This window comes from Lithobates pipiens, unplaced genomic scaffold (genome assembly GCF_037356315.1).
Source record: "Lithobates pipiens isolate NorthernLeopardFrog02 unplaced genomic scaffold, aLitPip1_a1.2 Scaffold_25, whole genome shotgun sequence".
Lineage (NCBI taxonomy): Eukaryota > Metazoa > Chordata > Amphibia > Anura > Ranidae > Lithobates > Lithobates pipiens.
In genome coordinates, this window is record NW_027507787.1 from 225,339,325 (window position 1) to 225,358,270 (window position 18,946).

The window sequence follows — 18,946 nt, forward strand, 5'->3', positions numbered from 1 at the left end:
TACAGTGGTGAATGAGGAGGTCATGTGGTAGTTTATGGTGCATACCTGGTGGGAAAGCAGGATTATTGGTGAGCGGTGTCAGCGGGCCCGGGACGGATGCGATCTTGTAAAGACTCGCTATTTTGTGCCAGATATTGATTGTGTTTTCAATCAGTGGGTGTCCTATCTGTTTGTCTTTCTTGGAGTGTATAGACCATGGATAGTAAAGTGTTTTATGTAGGGTTAGATTGCTTTCTAATTGGACCCAGTCTTTGTTTGGGCCATGGCAGTGCCAGTCTATGAGTCTGGTGATGTGTGCAGCCTGAAAATATTTTTTGAAGTCAGGAAGACCCATGCCTCCTTCACTTTTGGGAAGCGTTAGTAGAGTGAAACTGATTCTGGGTTTTCTATCTGCCCAAAGGAAGTCTCTCTGTGCTTTAAGGAGAGTGCTAAAAAAGGTTTCCGGAATTTTTATGGGTAGAGCATTAAATAGGTACAATAGTCTAGGCAGTATCGTCATCTTCAAGATGGACGCTCTGCCAAACCATGAGAATTTCTTTGGTTTCCATCTCAGCAGGTCTTTAGTTATTGTGGATAATAAAGGTTTAAAGTTGTAGTGGTATAGAGTGTCAAGGCTGTTAGTTAAGTTTATTCCCAGGTATTTGAGTGTGGTCTGTTCCCATTTATAAGGGTAGTTGTCTTTCAGCCTCTTCAATTGATCAGGTGATAATGTAAGGTTGAGTGCTTCAGATTTCGACTGATTCACTTTAAAATTGGAAATGAACCCAAAGGTTTGGAACACTTTTTGAAGATTTGGTAAAGATATATGTGGGTTGGTGATGAAGAGTAAAAGGTCATCCGCATATGCGGCTATTTTGTATTCTCTATGGTTTACTACGAAGCCCTGGATATCTCTGTGTAGGTTGATTGTTCTTATTAGGGGTTCTAAAGTGATAATAAAGAGAAGTGGTGATAGAGGGCATCCTTGGCGTGTTCCATTGTGGATCGAGATGGGGTCTGAGAGTATGTTATTTACTTTAATTTGGGCCTGGGGATTTCGATAGAGGGCTGAGATCCACGATAGCATGTTCTCTTTTAATCCAATATGGGCACAGGTGTCCATCATGTAGTCCCAGGAGACCCTATCGAAAGCCTTCTCTGCGTCAGTGGAGAGCAGGATGCCGGCTGTTTTGGAGGTTTGAGCAAAGTGGATAAGATTCAGTGCCTTAGTGGTATTGTCACGGGCTTCCCTACTTGGCATGAATCCCACCTGCTCAGGGCCTACGATCTTTGCCAAAAGGGGTTTCAATCTATTGGCAAGTATTTTGGCCAGGATCTTGAGATCAACATTTAGGAGTGATATGGGCCTAAAATTTGCGCAGTCGGAGTGGTCCTTGTTAAGTTTCGGGATAACAGCTATGTGTGCCATTAAAAATGAGTTGGAGTTGTTTCTGTGTTTTGCTAGGAAGTTAAAGGCCGCCTGGAGAGGTTTTAGGAGAGAAATTGTGTAAGTCTTATAATATTGTGACGTGAAGCCATCAGGTCCAGGGCTTTTACCTGTTTTTAAATCAAATATTGCGTCTGAGATCTCTGATATAGCTATAGGGTCATCCAATTTGTTTGCCTCGCCACTTGCCAGAGAAGGCAAGTTACTGTTTTCCAGGAAGTCTTTAATTGCTTCTTGTTTTGTCTGAGTTATGTGGGACGGTTTGTGTTGGGCCGGCAGGTTGTATAATTTGGCATAGTAGTCGTGGAACAGGTCTGCCATTTCTTTAGATTTGTATTGCAGTGTCCCCTTTTTGTCCTTTATGGCATGGATATGACTAGATAATGTTGCTTCCTTCAGGGCCTTAGCTAGTTGTTTCCCACTTTTGTCCCCTTGTTCATAAAAAATATTTTTCCTGAAAAAGAGTGATCTTTTGATTTTGAGATCCAGCAGGAGGCGTAGTGCCTTTCTGCGTTCAGTCAGTTGCTCTTCTACCCGGCGAGATTGGGATTGTTTATGTTGTAGTTCCAAGTTAGAAATTTGTTGGGATAGTTTTGTAATTTCACCCTCTCTCTCCCTTTTCTTCCTGGCGCCCCATTTTATCAGTTCACCCCTCACCACTGACTTGTGGGCTTCCCAATTGTTTAGTGGGTTTGTATCAGCGTCAATGTTATTGCGAAAGTATGTATTAATTGTGTTTTGAATGTCATCTCTCACTATTTGGTCAGTAAGGAGTGTAGGGTTAAGTCTCCAATTAAATGCGGGTTTGCGGTGTGCACCCAGTTCAACTGAGATAGCCGTGGGTGCGTGGTCAGAAAGGGCAATAATGCCAATCTCAGCTGCAAGTAAGTTACCCAAGTCTCTTTGTGAGACAAAGATCATGTCAATTCTTGAGTATCGTTTGTGAGGTGCGGAGTAAAAGGTGAAGTCCTTCTCCGATGGGTGCATGGATCTCCACGCATCCACCAGAGTCAATGACTGCAGTAGTGTTTTCATTCGTTTAAGAAGCCTGTAACTGACATGGGTGTGTCCAGAAGAGGTGTCCTTCAGGGGTGAAAGAGGTATGTTGAAATCCCCGCCCAGGAGAACACATCCCTCCGCAAACCATTTAAGTTCTTCGATTATTTTGCCACAGAATGGCACATGGGAGGTGTTCGGGAAGTACACATTAGCAAGTGTTATAGGGGATCCCTCCCAGGTGCCCTTCAGGAACAAATATCGTCCCTCAGGGTCAATAAGTTGGTGCTTTAGTTCAAAGGGTGCGTCTTTGTTCAGTAGGATGGACACTCCTTTCGTTTTGGCAAGGGGATTAGTAGAGTGATAAGCTTTGGTGTATATATTGTCAGTGAGTTTAGGAATATTTTTGTCCTTGAAGTGGGTTTCTTGTAGAAATACCACGGAGGGACGCACTTTTTTAAGTTCTCTTAACAATCTAGACCGTTTTTCAGGAATATTCAGGCCATTTACATTATGTGAGACAAGGGTTGGCTTTTTCCCTAGGAAAGCATATGCCATCTTGACCTTTGATCTAGGATGGATGGGTTCTGAAAAAGCTACGTCCGTGAATGATTTTCACAGGAGTTGTAGGTGGTACAGCGTGGTAGGGTAGGGTGCTGTGGGTTAGAAGAGGAGAATGCGTATGTGCGTGGGGTACGGAGGGGGAATGGGAGTAGGGGGTGGGGGGGGGGTTAAGGTAAGAGGAGAAAAGGGGATGAAAGACTTAAGAATGTAAGGTATAAGAAGAAAAGTACCCACCAGCCACTAGTCGATGGTGGGTCTGTTTGGGATTCAACCAATATGCGTATGCGTTGGTATTTTCCCTTCGGGGGATAGTGGGAGGTGACCAACAAGCAGTCAAACGGTGACTGTTTCTTTGGACTGCTCTGTGGCAGCAATGTAGGTGACCAGAGGTAGGGCCTGGCTCAGTGCATTGTGTCTAATCCCCATCAAGGGGATATCTGTAAGTAAGGTATCTGAGACCAGTCAGTAGCATCTATTGTAGGCTATAGTGGATTTGAGTAATGGGGGGGGAGGGAGATGTACAAGTTACCATTAACCGGTTTGCAAGAGAAGTTAACAATATAAACACTTTATAAACCATTCAAAAGAAACTAAGGCCTAGGCACCAAGCTGTAGAACGAGTACTTGCAAAGAAAAAGAAAACCCACCACACAAAAAAAATAAAAATAAAAAATCAAAGCAAAAACAAGACCCTGTCAAATTTTAACCCAAAGCCTAAGTGAGAAAGTGCTTAACTTTCAACTCTTCCGAATTGCCTTACTAGGTCCAGGCATCTCCATGTATTCTAGGGGTAGCCTAGTCCCTGTGCAAGAACGATAAGTTTCCCACATCAAGCAAGAGAGGAACAAGGTTTCTGTGTCATATGGATCCAGCCCTCCCTTATAATCCCCGAGCATGATATGACATAGCGAGTGAAGTAGGGGGATCTTCGCGGCTGTTTGCCCCGACTATGCGGGAGGAGGCCTAGTCCAGATGGATTAAATAGTGTCCTCAGGGTTAACCTGTTATTGCTTTCTGCTACTAGTTGCAAGGGTATACTTTCCCCCATGTTATGTTGGGGGGGGAATATACAGCGATGGCTCATGCAATGTAACTCACTGTTCTGCAGTCATGAAAGATACACCATCTCTGGAGATGTAGGGGAGCATCTCAGGCACCAATAGCGATATTTAGGCGCTTAACACTTTGCCATTCTCAGAGCCTAGATAAAAGACAAAAGTTAAAGCATAACAGAATAAAAGTCAATGTTGTTGCTGCAGATTGTTATAGTCTCTCCGCAGAGAACTGAAGTCTAACCATGTTAGGGGAGGGGGAGGTGAAAGGGGGAACCTGCAGCTTTTAGAGTTGTGTGCCCCCCTATTGCAACAGGATAGTGACAGCCGAATAGTGGGTGAGTTTTTCATAAACAAAACAAAACAAGGTGGGTTGTTCCATTTCATGGTGCCGTACTAGAGAGCTGGGAGAAACTTGCATCAGGACAGGATTTATGTTGTAGAAGGTTTGGTCATTTCAGTAGCCTCTTGATTCTCTCCCTCTCGGGCTCCTAGCGCATTTGGAGGAGGCTGGGGACTCTAAATTGTGTCTGTCAGCGCTTCTGCGGTGCTTGCCTAGCTGATAAGGCGATTGTGCCTGGGGGGGACCTGCTGAGAATTGTGGGTTGTTGATCGCCGGAGGTGTGAGGAATTCTGCATACCATTCCGGGAGTTCCACCGGTGTAATTTGTAGTTCCTCACAGAATTTTTGAAGGTCTTCAGGAACTTTTAGCATATGCTGTTTCCCCAGGAAGTTTGCTTGTAGTGCGAACGGGAACTTCCATCTGTAGTTGATTCCTTTTTGCTTCAGTACTTCTAGAAGCGGACGTAACGCTCTTCTATTTTTAAGTGTAATGGGCGACAGGTCTTGAAAAAGTTGGATCTCAGCTTCTTTGTGCACTATCCTTTCCTTCATCCGTGCTTTGTGGAGGATGTCTTCCTTCAGGCTGAAGTTCGATAGGCAACAGATGATGTCCCTTGGGGGTATTCCATCCTGCGCTCTGGGTCTGAGAGCCCTATGCGCCCTGTCAAATTCAATGGGCGATTGCTCCGGCCGTTCGATGAGAGTGTTAAAGATGGCAGTTAGGGCTGGTCTGATCTGATCTGGGGGTACCGCTTCGGGCACTCCTCTGACTCTGATATTGTTTCGCCTGCCTCGATTGTCCAGGTCTTCAATCTGCCTGTTCATAGCGATCAAATGTTGGGAATGCGAGTTAGTGATGTCGTCCAGCCTGATCAGTGCCCTGTCCCTCCTTTTCCCAGCTCTGTCCGTGATTGCCATTTGCTCAGATAGTCTCATTAGCTCGGTTTTAATATCTGTGATTGCTGCAGCAAAGGAGCTTTTGATATCAGCGGCGATGTCTGTCATAGCTGCGTAGGTAAGGAGCTGGTCGGTTTTGCCATGGCCTGCGGTTGAGTCTTCAGATGCCGATAGGGAGACTTCATCATCTTCCATATCTTCCACAATACTGTTTCTTCGTGACATTGCCATTTTAGAGCTTTTGTTCTCTCCACAGTATTTAAATTTGCTAAGGTTTGCTGGCGAATTCTTTTTCTTCTTCTGGGGTGTCCCCACAGAGCGGAGAATATGGCTGTGTGTGCTTCTCTTTGATTGTGTGGACATATTCGTGTCAGGTCCGTTTTCAGTGCACAGGCCCTTCTGGTCACCATGGTTTCTCTACATTACAGTCATGTGTGTTGTTCACCAGGCCACCGCCCCTGTGGTAGAGTTTGGCAGTTCTTGGGTAGGAGAACTGTATTGTTAGTGGGGTGTGCACCTGTGCTGGGGTTATGCTGGGGCAGGGTTAGGTGATTTCAGTCCAAGCTGAGCTAGTTAGTTAGGGAGATACAGGGTGTACTTGGAGTAGCAAGATGGCCGCCGTCTGCAGTAAATAGGCCTGAACCTCAGGTTTTCCCTGCTCTGATGGACTTAGCTTCCTGTGCCCCCAAGGTCTGCCCCCCAGATCTGTTTGTGGTACAGGTTCCCACTAAGAATGGTGGAATTAGTCCGCTGTGGAGGGGGGGGGATGCTGTTCTGGTACTCACTGCGGCCTGGTGGAGGTAGAGGCCGGATCCAGGGCCTGGATGGTCGCTCCGGGAGACTGCTGGGCACTGTACTCTGTTGGTCAGGCCGTGCTGTGTCCGGTTGAGCAGCGATGTGTGTCCGCTGGGCAGGCTCCTCACTCCGGCGGTGTGATGGCAAAGGCTGGCGTGGTCCTGCGTTCTTGTAGGCCGCAATATGGCGCCCGGAGCTCTGCGATGCGGCCGGGTGTAAGTACACCGCTTAGGGTGGTTATTTTTTCGCCGGCAGCCTCCGGGAGACAGCCCTGCAGACCCCAGACACTTTGTGAGTGGTTTCCAGGGGTGGATAGCGGTGGATGGCTGGCGTTCGTCGTCCGGACTTCGTAGGCCCCAAGATGGCGGCGCCGCGTCCTCGGGTGGCGGCCTGCCACGGCCCGGAGGACGGCGTTTGCGGTGGCTTCAGAGGACAATACTGGTATCGGAATGTGTCCCGCACCAGCGGCAACCCCGATGGACGGTGGGGAACCGCGGAGAAGCTCGTCGGGCTCGGATGGCCAACGATTAACAGGAGGCCTCGGCGGAGCTCCTCGGATACGCGTCCGCTCACTTCCGCTTCCGGTCACGCCCCCTGCATCTATTACCTTTTATACCACCATCCCCTCCCTTTAGAATGTAAGCTCTACAAGGAGGGTCCTCTTGTCCCTTCTGTATTGTACTGAAATTGTAAAGCACTGCGTAAACTGTTGGCGCTATATAAATCGTTGATGATGATGATAATTCGGGTATATGGATATATCCGAATCTCTGAATAACGAAAATTAGTCAGAATATTAATTCTCGGGAACAAAACAAACCACACATTTCTAATTACCCTTTTACTGATGAATGGCATATGTTGGTGGCAGCTGGTGGTTTTACATACACTCCCAGCTGCTACAGTAGTCGGGTCCATCTCACAAGTCAACTTGATTTTCAGATGAAAGCAACTAGGTGGCTCTACAGCAACCTGATCACTTTCACATGCAACCCCCATATGCTAGGCATTCCAGGCTCTGGCGCTGTCCTATCTGCATGCCTGGGACCTCCGTGGCAGGTGTCCTGGGTAGAAGAGAGGAAGATTAGCAAACTGATCTATTCTACTTATCTGCTTTCAAAAGCTAATGGGGCTTAAAAATAATAAATAAAACCCAGAATTTTTTTTTGAGCCTGCCATGCCCCATGCAGATGCCAGCGGTGCCTAACACGGAAACGTTACTTGTGTTACACATTTTGCTGCACACATCAGAGTAGAAGCAAAAATTCCAGGCCCATTATTCACAATTAACTCTAAACTGATGACCTTTAGGGACTTTTTAAAATTTTGCCTTTGGAAGATTTAGGATACCAAAAGCTGTTGTCATTTTATGGGTACATGCAATTTTAAGGGTTTACAGGTTGGACAGTGCCAGGGCAAGGTCATCTGGTGCCCAGGGAAAAGATGACAAATTGTGCCCCCCCTCCAAACCCCCGGGTGTAAAGAGAGAAACTTGTACAGTAGTGGGACTATGGTAGTGTGGCGGGAAATCTGGCGCTAACTGACATTTTGTGGGAACTGACTAACTGCCACTGACATGACAAGTGACACTAATACAGTAATCAGTGATAATACCATACACTGTTACTGTACTAATGACACTCACTGGGAAGAGGTTAACATCTAGGGGGCGGAGCAAAACAAGTGTACTGTGTGCTGTTTTTTTTTTAACCATAGATTGATTTGTTTATTTTCTGTACAAAGGGATTGTTCCCTTTGTATAGAGTCCTGTATTGATTGTCAACACAGGGCTCTGGGCTGTGATTGGACAGAGCTGAGCAACAGGTCATCATCCATGAATCATTGGCTGGGATCTGTTGATAGACTCCATCACGGGGGGGAATGGGGATGTGCCCGAAACCCTGAAATAGGCCTTGACATATGTGTACGTCGCAGTGCCTGTAGCTGACACCCGTCACAGTATATGTACTGCGGTGGGTTGGTGGCAAGTGGTTGATTACCGATGGTATTTGTAGTATGCAGCATGAAGTCACTGATGCATTAGTAACAAGTGGCAGTTAAAGCAGAGCTCCACCCAAAAGGGGAAGCTCCATTTATTTTCGTCTCCCCTCTCCGCTGCCACATTTGGCACCTTTGGGGGGGAGAGGGGGTACATTTTTGACAGGTACCTGCTCCTATCTCTTGGTGACTTTTCTGCAGCAAAGTCACCCGGAAAAGTTTGCCCCCCCTCCTCCTTCTGCCACCGCTGGACCATTCACAAAGTGCAGTGCGCTTCGCGCATGCTCAGTAGGGGACTGGCTGTGAGGCCATAAGGCTTTGCTGCATGCTTCCCTTACAAGGAATGGCAGCAGCATCACCCGAGAGCCGATTGAAAAATCAGCTGGGGTGCTGACATAGCTGGCTCTTTGGACAGGTAAGTGTCCTATTATTGAAAGTCAGCAGCTACAGTATTTGTAGCTGCCAACTTAAAATTTTTGGTGGGTAAACTGAAGCTCCTCCTTAATTAACCCCTTTGTGCTGCATTAGTGGCATCAGTGTCAGTGTTAATTAACACTGACACTGGTGCCAGTGGTGCCAGTGTTGCTGCAGCATGAAGGGGTTAATTAATACTGACACTAGTGCCACTAATGCAGCACAAAGGGGTAAATTAATTGCCACTGGTCACTAATGCATCAGTGGCCAGTGGCAATACATGAAACCCCTCATGCTGCATATTACAGAAATACCATTGGTAATTAATTAACCAACCCTCAGTCGCCAATCTAAAGAGTTAAAAGAGTTAACTAACTAATCTGCTCTGCATAGGCCTTACTTGAGAGATCCACTGCTTGGTTCTTCCTCCTCTCACTCGCAGCTCCGTCAGCATTCTATGTTTCTCTCTGCTCCCGCCTCCCGGCCGGCCTCTCAGTGACGTCACACTGAAATTAGGAAGCTCCTGCTGGGTGGAGATTAGTTACTCCACCTGATAGGGAAGTGAAAAGCTGGTCCTAGGCTTGTGCCGGATGCAGGAGCGCACTCGGCACATTCTTGCAGCTCTGACTGGCTCTGCATTATTGTAGCGTGGTCATTGTGTACAGTCACAGTGTAGGTATCCAGCCAGGTCTCAGCAGTGCACTGGGTATCCATCCCTTACGCCCCCCCCCCCCCCCCCCCCCGTACCGGCCCTAATGTTGGGTATCTATTTACTTAGCACAACCTCATCTTATATTTTGCAAAATAATGTGTAATATATTGAGCTTGTTGCCTAAAATTAAGTATAGTGTGGTTTTTACTGAAAATGTGCACTTGATAAACCTTTGCGCTATTATATAGTGACATAAAAAAAATTAAAACTACCACCATTTTATTTTCCAGGGCTTTTAGTTTAAAAATATATAGAATCTTTTGGGGGTTTTAACTACTCTTCAGGCGTAAAATTATTTTCTAATCATGTAAGCAAAAAAAATGTGCTGCAGTGCAAAGACTTGTGATAGGAGAAGCAGAGAGACAGAGAGATTAACTTATGGGTTTGCTGCTTCTCCTTTTATTGCCCAGTCACAGGATAGGGGAGGAACAAAACCTGGGTAACAGCAGCATAGAAGAATCAGGTCCCCTGCCCTGTCAGCCACGGTTAGCTTTACTGATGAGATGACCTGGTTCTTTTGCAGTGCCTGCAGCTTCCTGACACATTTTTCTGCCCTATGTAAAAAGTGCTCCTAGAAGACATGATTGCTGATTCTTCATCCATCTCTGAAGAGCAGCCTCTAGGGAAAGCCAAGAACAGAGTCTTTTTTAGTAACAATACATTGCAAGGATTTCTCTTTTAGTTCTGGTTCACACTTGTGCGAGTTGATAACGGATTTGATGCGTTAAACAAAAACTAGATTCATATGTCATCCAAAAATGAATTGTTTTCAATGACGGTCGTTCACATATATGCGTTGCGATTCCTCTCCAAATGCGATGCGTTAAAAAAAAGGGTCTTGTGCGAGTTTACAGCGTTGCGTTGCGAATTTAGCTTCCATAGACATCAATGTAAATCGTTCTGGAATCGCATTGTTGGTTCAGATATATGCAAATTCTTCACCTCCACCTCCTCCTTCCAATTCTGCCCCCTCACTTCCTGTTTCCTGTCTCATGTCCATCTGTAATCAATCAAGATGGTCCCCAAGCGTCGAAACAGTATAGACAATGAGGACCTCATCAGACTTGTCCGTGACAGGCCATATATATGGGACAGCCGGATAGAAGAATATAAAAATAATGCCAGGAAGAGCAGAGGCTGGGATGAGATTTGTAAAAGTCTGTATGCAGACTGGGATGACTTCACACCTCAGGTTCGCAAACATAAACGTAAGTATATTTCCATTTACTCCCACTGACCACCAATCCCACTGACCAGCAATGTAAGGACATGCATCCCACTAACCACCAATTCTACTTACCACCAATGTAAGGGCATGCATCCCACTGACCACCAATCCCACTGACCAGCAATGTAAGGGCATGCATCCCACTGACCACCAATCCCACTGACCACCAATGTAAGGGCATGCATCCCACTGACCACCAATCCCACTGACCAGCAATGTAAGGGCATGTATCCCACTGACCACCAATCCCACTGACCACCAATGTAAGGGCATGCATCCTACTGACCACCAATCCCACTGACCACCAATCCCACTGACCACCAATGTAAGGGCATGCATCCCACTGACCACCAATCCCACTGACCACCAATGTAAGGTCATGCATCCCACTAACCACCAATCCCACTGACCACCAATGTAAGGGCATGCATCCCACTAACCACCAATCCCACTGACCACCAATGTAATGTTGTGGAATGATATTGCAAGCTCAGTATGTTGACACAGTAAGTGCAAAGAATAGATGGACGCACTGTTGAACAAAAAGACGTTATCACATTTATTGAAAAAAGTACAGATAGTAGACGATGCAGCAAAAACGTTTTGGTGTTTATTGAATTGCTTCAAGCTGCCATGATACCTGACCCGCAGGACTCATAAAGAAGTAAATTTCTCACGGGTGCTGGCCCCTCTGTAATTGCCCCTTGTATGTGTCCAATCTGCGCCTTCCATCTCATCCATTAAAGAGTCCTCGAAAAGGTATCCATCTTTTTCACGAACAAAATTGTGGAGTGCACAGGCAGCTGTTACGGCAATTATGGCGTTTTCCATGCTTAGAGTTATTGGGGTGTGAAGAAAACGCTATTTGTTTGTCAGGATTCCGAAAGTACACTCCACAACTCTTCATGCCCTTGTTAGCCGATAATTAAATACCCTTTTCTCCACAGAGAGTGACCGGTTAGCATATGGCCTGAGCATTTTTTTCTGAAAGAGCGAAAGCCTCATCACTGACAAATATTAAAGGGAGAGAGGGTTCAGATGTTCCAGGGAGTGGTCGTTCATTTGGTAGGTCAAGTGTGTTCTCCCGAATCATTCTTCCAAAACTTGAGTGGGAAAAAATGCTGGAGTCAGAACTGCTCCCATCAGAACCAATGTCTATGTAGGTGAACGAGTAGTTTGCATCAGTCACTGCCAGAATAACAAATGAAAAATATTTTTTATAATTAAAAAATGTTGTCCCACTACCGACTGGCCTGACAATTCTGATGTGCTTGCCGTCTATGGCACCAACACAGTTAGGGAAGTTGCAGCACTCCCAAAACAACTCAGCTTTGGTGTTCTATTCCTCTTTGATTGGTTTTCTCATGACCACATCTCTTAGGACCTCCCAGATGGTGATACAGGTGTCCCGCACAATTGTGCTCACCGTAGATTTTCCCAATTTGAACTCGTAGTGTAAGCTCGTAAATTAATTTCCAGTTGCTAGGTACCTGAAAAATAATATGAAATTACTTGGTTATTTTTTTTATTACAGAAGGTCTCATACGCACTAGGTGGCGGAGCCTCAAGGACACACTTCAGAGACACCAGAGACTGCAGCGTGAAGCAAGGAGTGGGTCTTTTTAATTCATAACACAGATCCAATTAAAATTTTTTGTATTGCAGCACGGAAGCAAATTGGGAGGAGGAGGAGGAGCATGCTCCTAGTGTTGACAATGATGAAGGAGTATCATTTGCTTGCACATATCAGGAGGAGTCATCTATGGAGCTCCAGGGTGAGCAGATCGAGGTACCTGAGTCCTCTGCTCATGAGCCGGAAAATGAGGATACCGACGTTTCTACACCTTCCATCAGAAGGCCAAGGCAAACATCTACTTCCCGCAGGAAGAAAAGCAGCAGGGCAGTAGAACAGGTTGAAGACCAAGACCAGACCAATAAATTACTACACATAGTGTCAGGGATCACTGAACAAATCGATTGCCCAGCGATGCCCTCACACTATGTTTGCCATTAGTTTGGTGCCTCTTCTCAAAGAGGTCTTGCCAGACCAGTACTTTAATATGAGGACTGCAGTGGAACATTGCATCCATTCATTCACTGTGCCACACCATGTTTCTGTGCCAACACACGACTGTCCTAGTACCCAAATAATTACTCACATTTCTTCTGCCTCAGACACTGTGCCAAACCCTTATCCCTCTAGTTTTGCCGAACCCTCTAGCATGTATGAGACCCTCAGATCACAAATACCATATCCCATTCCTTCACCAGTTGCCTCTGTAATTTCACCCCAAGTAGAACCACGGATATTAGCAGACAAATGGATATGAGACCACTTGACTCAACATCTTACCATGTCCTGACACAAAACAGACTACCACAGCTATACGTGCAAATAACGTCCCTGCCAAAACAATTCCCACCTGTAGCAAGACCAATGGAACAGCACAAACCGATAATTCCAAATCATTATCCATATCACAATTGATCTCTTGAAGTTCCCTCAAACATGCCTACATGCTATTGACACTATGGACCCCCAAGTGTACCACGGGATACCGAGATATCACCACCTGAGCCATGCAGGAAATATCCCTCAACACACAAGGTGAAGCCTTGCAGCGAACACCAACGAGCTCTTCAACAGCAACACTACAACGGCATGATGTAACCAAGCGTGATGAACATAGTTCACCAAGTTTTTGAAATTTGTAGATGACTATCTACTAATTCCGCTACCAACTTCATGTTGAAAATACATACTTTCTTTGTTAGAGTTATGTTTTTGTTAAATTTTTTTTTTGTAATTTTGATAGTTTATTCAAAAATGCTATCATATTTTTAATGTTTCAGGGAAATAGAGATGGAGAGGAAAAAAAGATTAGGGGGAAAGTGGAGATGAAGATGCGAGGGAGGGAGGATGAGAGAGTGGGAGATGACAGCGAGGGTGAGGTGGAGAGGTAGAGTTTCAGTTACTAAAATTTGAAAGTTAGAATTAAAGTTCAGTGCAGTTAAAGACAGACAGTCAGAAGGAGTTAGAGAGTCAGAGGGAGTTAGAAGAGTTAGATTGTTTCCACAATATTTTGTGCAAAATATGTAATTGCAAAATAATTACAAGTTTTTCTAAAAAAATAAATAAATACTTTTTTGGAAGACAATTTTGTTGTGATATCTGTCTGCATTCTTTACATTCCTTACTAGAGCTTACTATGGTGCATAGCATACATTTTCACAAAGTATATCTATGAAATTTACCTTAATGTAACAAGCAACCTTTCCGCTGGCTCCACACTATTCCGAAAGGTGGTGTTCTGATACTCCAAAAGTGTACCAAGCAGCCGAAGTAATTCATCGAAACTAAGAATAAAACCACAATACCAATGTAAGTGACAGGATAAAGCACATACACACAATCAAATTGAATGGTAAGAGGCAAGAGTTCTAGTAAAAGGAGAAAAGAGATAGAAAGTGGGATTGGTGCTCAGTGGGATTGGTGGTCAGTGGGATGCATGCCGTTTCATTGGTGGTCAGTGGGATTGGTGGTCAGTGGGATGCATGCCCTTTCATTGGTGATCAGTGGGATTGGTGGTCAGTGGGATGCATGCCCTTACATTGGTGGTCAATGGGATTGGTGACCAGTGGGATGCATGTCAGTGATAGAAAGAAGGAGGGAGAAGGAGAAGGAAGAGAGGTACAATTACTAACCTATTTACTGACATCCGGGAATAGTTGAAGAACTTCTCCTGATGCTGCCTGAGATCATTGTAGAGGATCCTGAACTGGCCTCTCTCTTCCCTATTTTGTATAATTGGATGGACCCAATATCTTCTTGTACTCATCAGTCTCTTCCTCCTGCTCCTTTTCCTCCTGGCTTTGTCCATCAGCACTGCAGCAGTAGCAGTAACAACTGCTGCCATGATTAACGGCATATGATGAAACATGATGGCCAAAAATCAAAATCCTCACTTACTACACACAAACAAACCACACTCCTCAATGACAATACTCTCCCCACAAAAGAAAACCGGGAGGAGCACAGGAAATTAACACCCATTTTTTTCTTGCCTTTACGATTGGCCTGAGCACAAAACACACCTGTACCTCATTTACATTCTAAGCGCATTGAATTCGCATTAAATTCGCAATACAATCGCGCTGGTAATAACCAAACACGCAATGAAAAAATTTGCATCACAATCGCATCGCACAAGTGTGAACCGACACTTACACTTTTTATAATTGTAGCACCTTTTATTGCGTGCTAGATGTTAGTGTAGGTTTGTTAGTGGAGGTACATTTATTTTAGCTCATAGCTAAAGCCTGAGCTGTGAATCTGGGTCAGGGTTCAGCGAGTTAGGCTGGATGGCTCATCCTGACAGCTCTTCTGGTGCCTCCCCATGTTTTCTGGGACATTGGAGAATGTTCTAGACATAGTGGGTGGATGTTAGGCGGGGCTGTTTGGAATATTTATGCGGACCTCAGCCAATCCCCAGTAAAGGGCTGTCAGGGGGCAGGCCGCCTCATTAATAGGCATGGGTCATGCCAGCAGGGAAGTCGGGTGGAAGCTGGAGATGTATTGTGGTGGAGACTGTCGGTGACCCTTAATCTGGGAGGGGTGACCTTTGGCTGGGGCTCTGGTGCTGGAAGCATCCTGCCATAACACACAGAGAAACCCTTTCCTGGAGGCATAGGAGCAAGGAGATAGGTCAGAAGGAGCAGGTCAGCGCTACTGGGAGATCTCTTGGGAGCTGGATGGGCTGGTGAGTGTCAATCCGGAAGACTGTTGTGGGCGAAGTTAGCCTGGGTGGCCAGTGAAAGGGGCAGCTGCAGCTAAGTGGCAGTGCCTGAAGAGGTGGTGTGGGGATTAGTAGCCACAGGGACAGTAATGCAAGCTGGACACTAATTTTTCCTGCTACACAACCAAGGGACCTCTGGCTCCTGCCTGTAATGGGCCATTGCCTTCAATCTGACTGAGTGACTGTCAGATCTTCACGGTGAGTGCTGGAGGAAGAAGAGGAGCTGTATATAGAGACTGTACATAGGAAGAGTTGTCCCTGAAGCTTTTTGTTGAAGTGAAGTAGGCATCCCATAATCTCTCATTCCTATCCAAGTTATCAACCCTCAAAAAAAAAAAAAGCCATGGATTGTTCTCTGACTCAGGAGTGCCTGTGGAAATTCAGTGTGCCTAGCTGTGCAGGGTGAGGGAGCCTTTAAGTGGGTACTCTACGTAATTCCTACTACATTTTTATGTGAAAGTGCAGTTAAAAAAAAAACTCTACCATAAATGCTAACCTGTACAAAGTCCCGACCACTCCCTGTAGCCTTCCCTGGGGATTCAGCAACAACCCGTCCATCCGGGACTCGTGGACCACAATGATGTCAGCATGTCTCTCCGTCCTACGCCTTTCGTCATACAATGACGTCGCCGCAGACGATGAGTTGTTGCTGAATTGCCGGCCAGCCAATTAAAGGGCAAGTTTTGATTTTACCAATGTAAGTGCAATCTGTAAGCTTTGGAAATAAAGGTTTTAAGGATTTTACACTATTTGGAGTCTTCTGTATTTTGGGTTCATGGTATCACTTTTTGGATGCCCGGTCGGATCTTACTAGGGATCCCTCTGATGATATCAAATGCCCAAGCTAGGTATATAGCCACAAGTGTCACTGACCTTCCATAATAGGAGGTCTGTGTAAGCTAGATAAGCAATTTGTTCTGTTTCTGAATTCGTTTTTCGTCAAAATTCGGCATATTCATTCATTCGGAAACATCTGAATGAACGGATAAAACCATTTAACAAATTTTTGGAGGAAGGAATTGAGCCCGTGACGTCACGCAGCCACCACGAGTGGATGGAAGTGGTGAGCGAGCGGACGTAGAGATTTTATGTATGTGCAAATTTTAAGAATTACTCTTGTAAGTGTTCCTTTACTGGGGCTACTTTAATACATATGTATACAGAGAGCACTATGTAGTCTGTATTTGTGATTAAATGTGACAACGGAGTTGAAAGATGTGTAGCTGAGCGAAATCCTGGGAGTGGAAGAAGGAGATTGTTGCAGGGTTTTACAGAGGAGAGATCATTATCTATATCCATTGGAGTCATCCTTGAGGTTGCAGAGTTGAGAGAGCTGATGCTGAGCAGTTGTACGGGCGTGAAGGAGAGAGATCATTGCAGAACGAAAGAGAGATCATTATCTGAGTTCATTGAACTCATCTTTGAGGTGAAGGCATTACAACTGGTGAAGGTGTGCACAATTTTCCATTGGAGGACGGAGGAACAGAATGGTGAATTTGGAAATACAAGAGAACAAAAAACATTTGGATAATTTCTATTAAATTTAAATTGTTATGTTTATTAACCATTATTATTTATTAACCATTTATTATTATTATTATTATTTATAATAAATAATAATAATAATAATAATAATAATAATAATAATAATAATAACTATAATAATAGTTATAAACTAATAAATTATAGGTTTTGAAATTTTCTTTCAAATTTGTCTGCCTGTTAGTGAACGTAACAAATACAAATTAATCCAAATTCGCAAATTTTCTAAATATCTATACGAATGTATTCAATTTTTTTTTCACATTTTTCTGAAATTCCGAAATAATGAATACTGCATTTATACGAATGGAACGTACCGAAATGAAATTTTTCAGAATTTACAAATTTATTTGAAATAACAAATTTGAATCATAACTAATGATCTGGAAAAAAAGAGAAAAAAAAAAAAAAAAATCAGCTGTGCACATGTCTAGTGTGAGCTGGTAAGCGAGAAAGAAATATTCATCAAGAGTTCTGACCTTCCTCCACTCAGCTACCATTTTTTTTCCTCTGTTTCAGTCTCAGGGTTCCCCTCACTTCATGTCCGGTTGTTGGAGGTTGTCAGGATAGGAAGCATTGATAAATCTCCCTGACAGAGTTCTGGATAGCAGTAAAAACCCTAACATGGGTTTTAAGCCTTCCCAACTGTATTAAAAAAGAAAAACTTTTGATATACACATTAAGTAGATGTATGAAAGCAAGTAAAAGACGTCATATTCCATCAATGAAGCTTCTCTGCAATTAGCAGATATGGAAGACAACAAGAGCTGGGGTTTTTGCCCGATTAAATATTTGGCATATGGCTATAGCAGAATATTAACCACTTGGGATCCGCGCTATTGCAAAATGACGGCAATAGCGCGGACCCACATTTTCGGGACTACGTCTATTGACGTAGTCCCGGTTACGAGCGGCCTGCGCGCCCCCTGAGGGGCGCGCGCGGCGCGCTCTGTGATCGGCGAGTCCGTGAGACTCGCCTGATCACCGATCCGTGTAAGGGGTCGATCCCGACCCCTTATCACGTGATCAGCTGTCAGCCAATGACAGCTGATCATGTGATAAAACGGAGCCGGTAATCGGCTAGTATTCCTCCTCGCGCTGACAGCGCGAGGAGAAAAAAAAAAGCCGATCGCCGGCGGCCGTGTTCGGGACATCAGTCCCGATCACGGCCAGCAATTTAAAAGGACACCTGCCCCCTGCCAGTGCCCACCTGCCACCCGCAGTGCCATCCTGAAATAAAGTAAGTGCCCCCCTGTCAGTGCCACCCAGCAGTGCCCATAGTGCCCACAGTGCCACCCAGCAGTGCCCACAGTGCCACCCAGCAGTGCCCACAGTGCCACCCACAGTGCCACCCACAGTGCCACCCAAAATCTGCCTCAGGTGCTGCACCCCAGTGCCGCCCATCAGTGCCCAGCAGTGCCGCCCATCAGTGCCCAGCAGTGCCGCCCATCAGTGCCCAGCAGTGCCACCTATCAGAGCCACCTATCAGTGCCACCTATCAGTGCCCATCAGTCCCATCTATCTGTGGTACCTATCAGTGCCCATCCGTGCCACCCATCCGTGCCACTTATCCGTGCCACCCATCCGTGCCATCTTATCTGTGCCCATCTTTGCCCATCAGTGCCGCCTTATCTGTGCCCATCGGTGCCGCCTTATCTGTGCCTATTAGTGCCGCCTTAACTATGCCTATCAGTGCCCACCAGTGCAGCCTATCAGTGCCCACCAATGCAGCCCATCAGTGCCCACCAATGCAGCCCATCAGTGCCCACCAATGCAGCCTATCAGTGCCGCCTAATCAGCGCACTTCAATGAAGGAGAAAAATGACCCGTTTGCAAAATTTTATAACAAACTATTAAAACATGATTTTTTTTTTTTTTTTTTTGCATCTTTTTTTGTTTGTTTAGCAAAAAATAAAACTCCGAGCTGTAACTAAATACCACCAAAAGAAAGCTCTATTTGTGGGAAAAAAATGATAAAAATTTCATTTGGGTACAGTGTTTTATGACCGCGCAATTGTCATTCAAAGTGCATCAGCGCTGAAAGCTGAAAATTGGTCTGGGACTGAGGGGGGTTTAAGTGCCCAGTAAGCAAGTGGTTAAAAAGAGCTGCTGCAGGTATTGGCAATTTATATCTTGTTAGGGGCTCATTTTCATTAAGTCACTTTAACTCATTTTGAAATGAT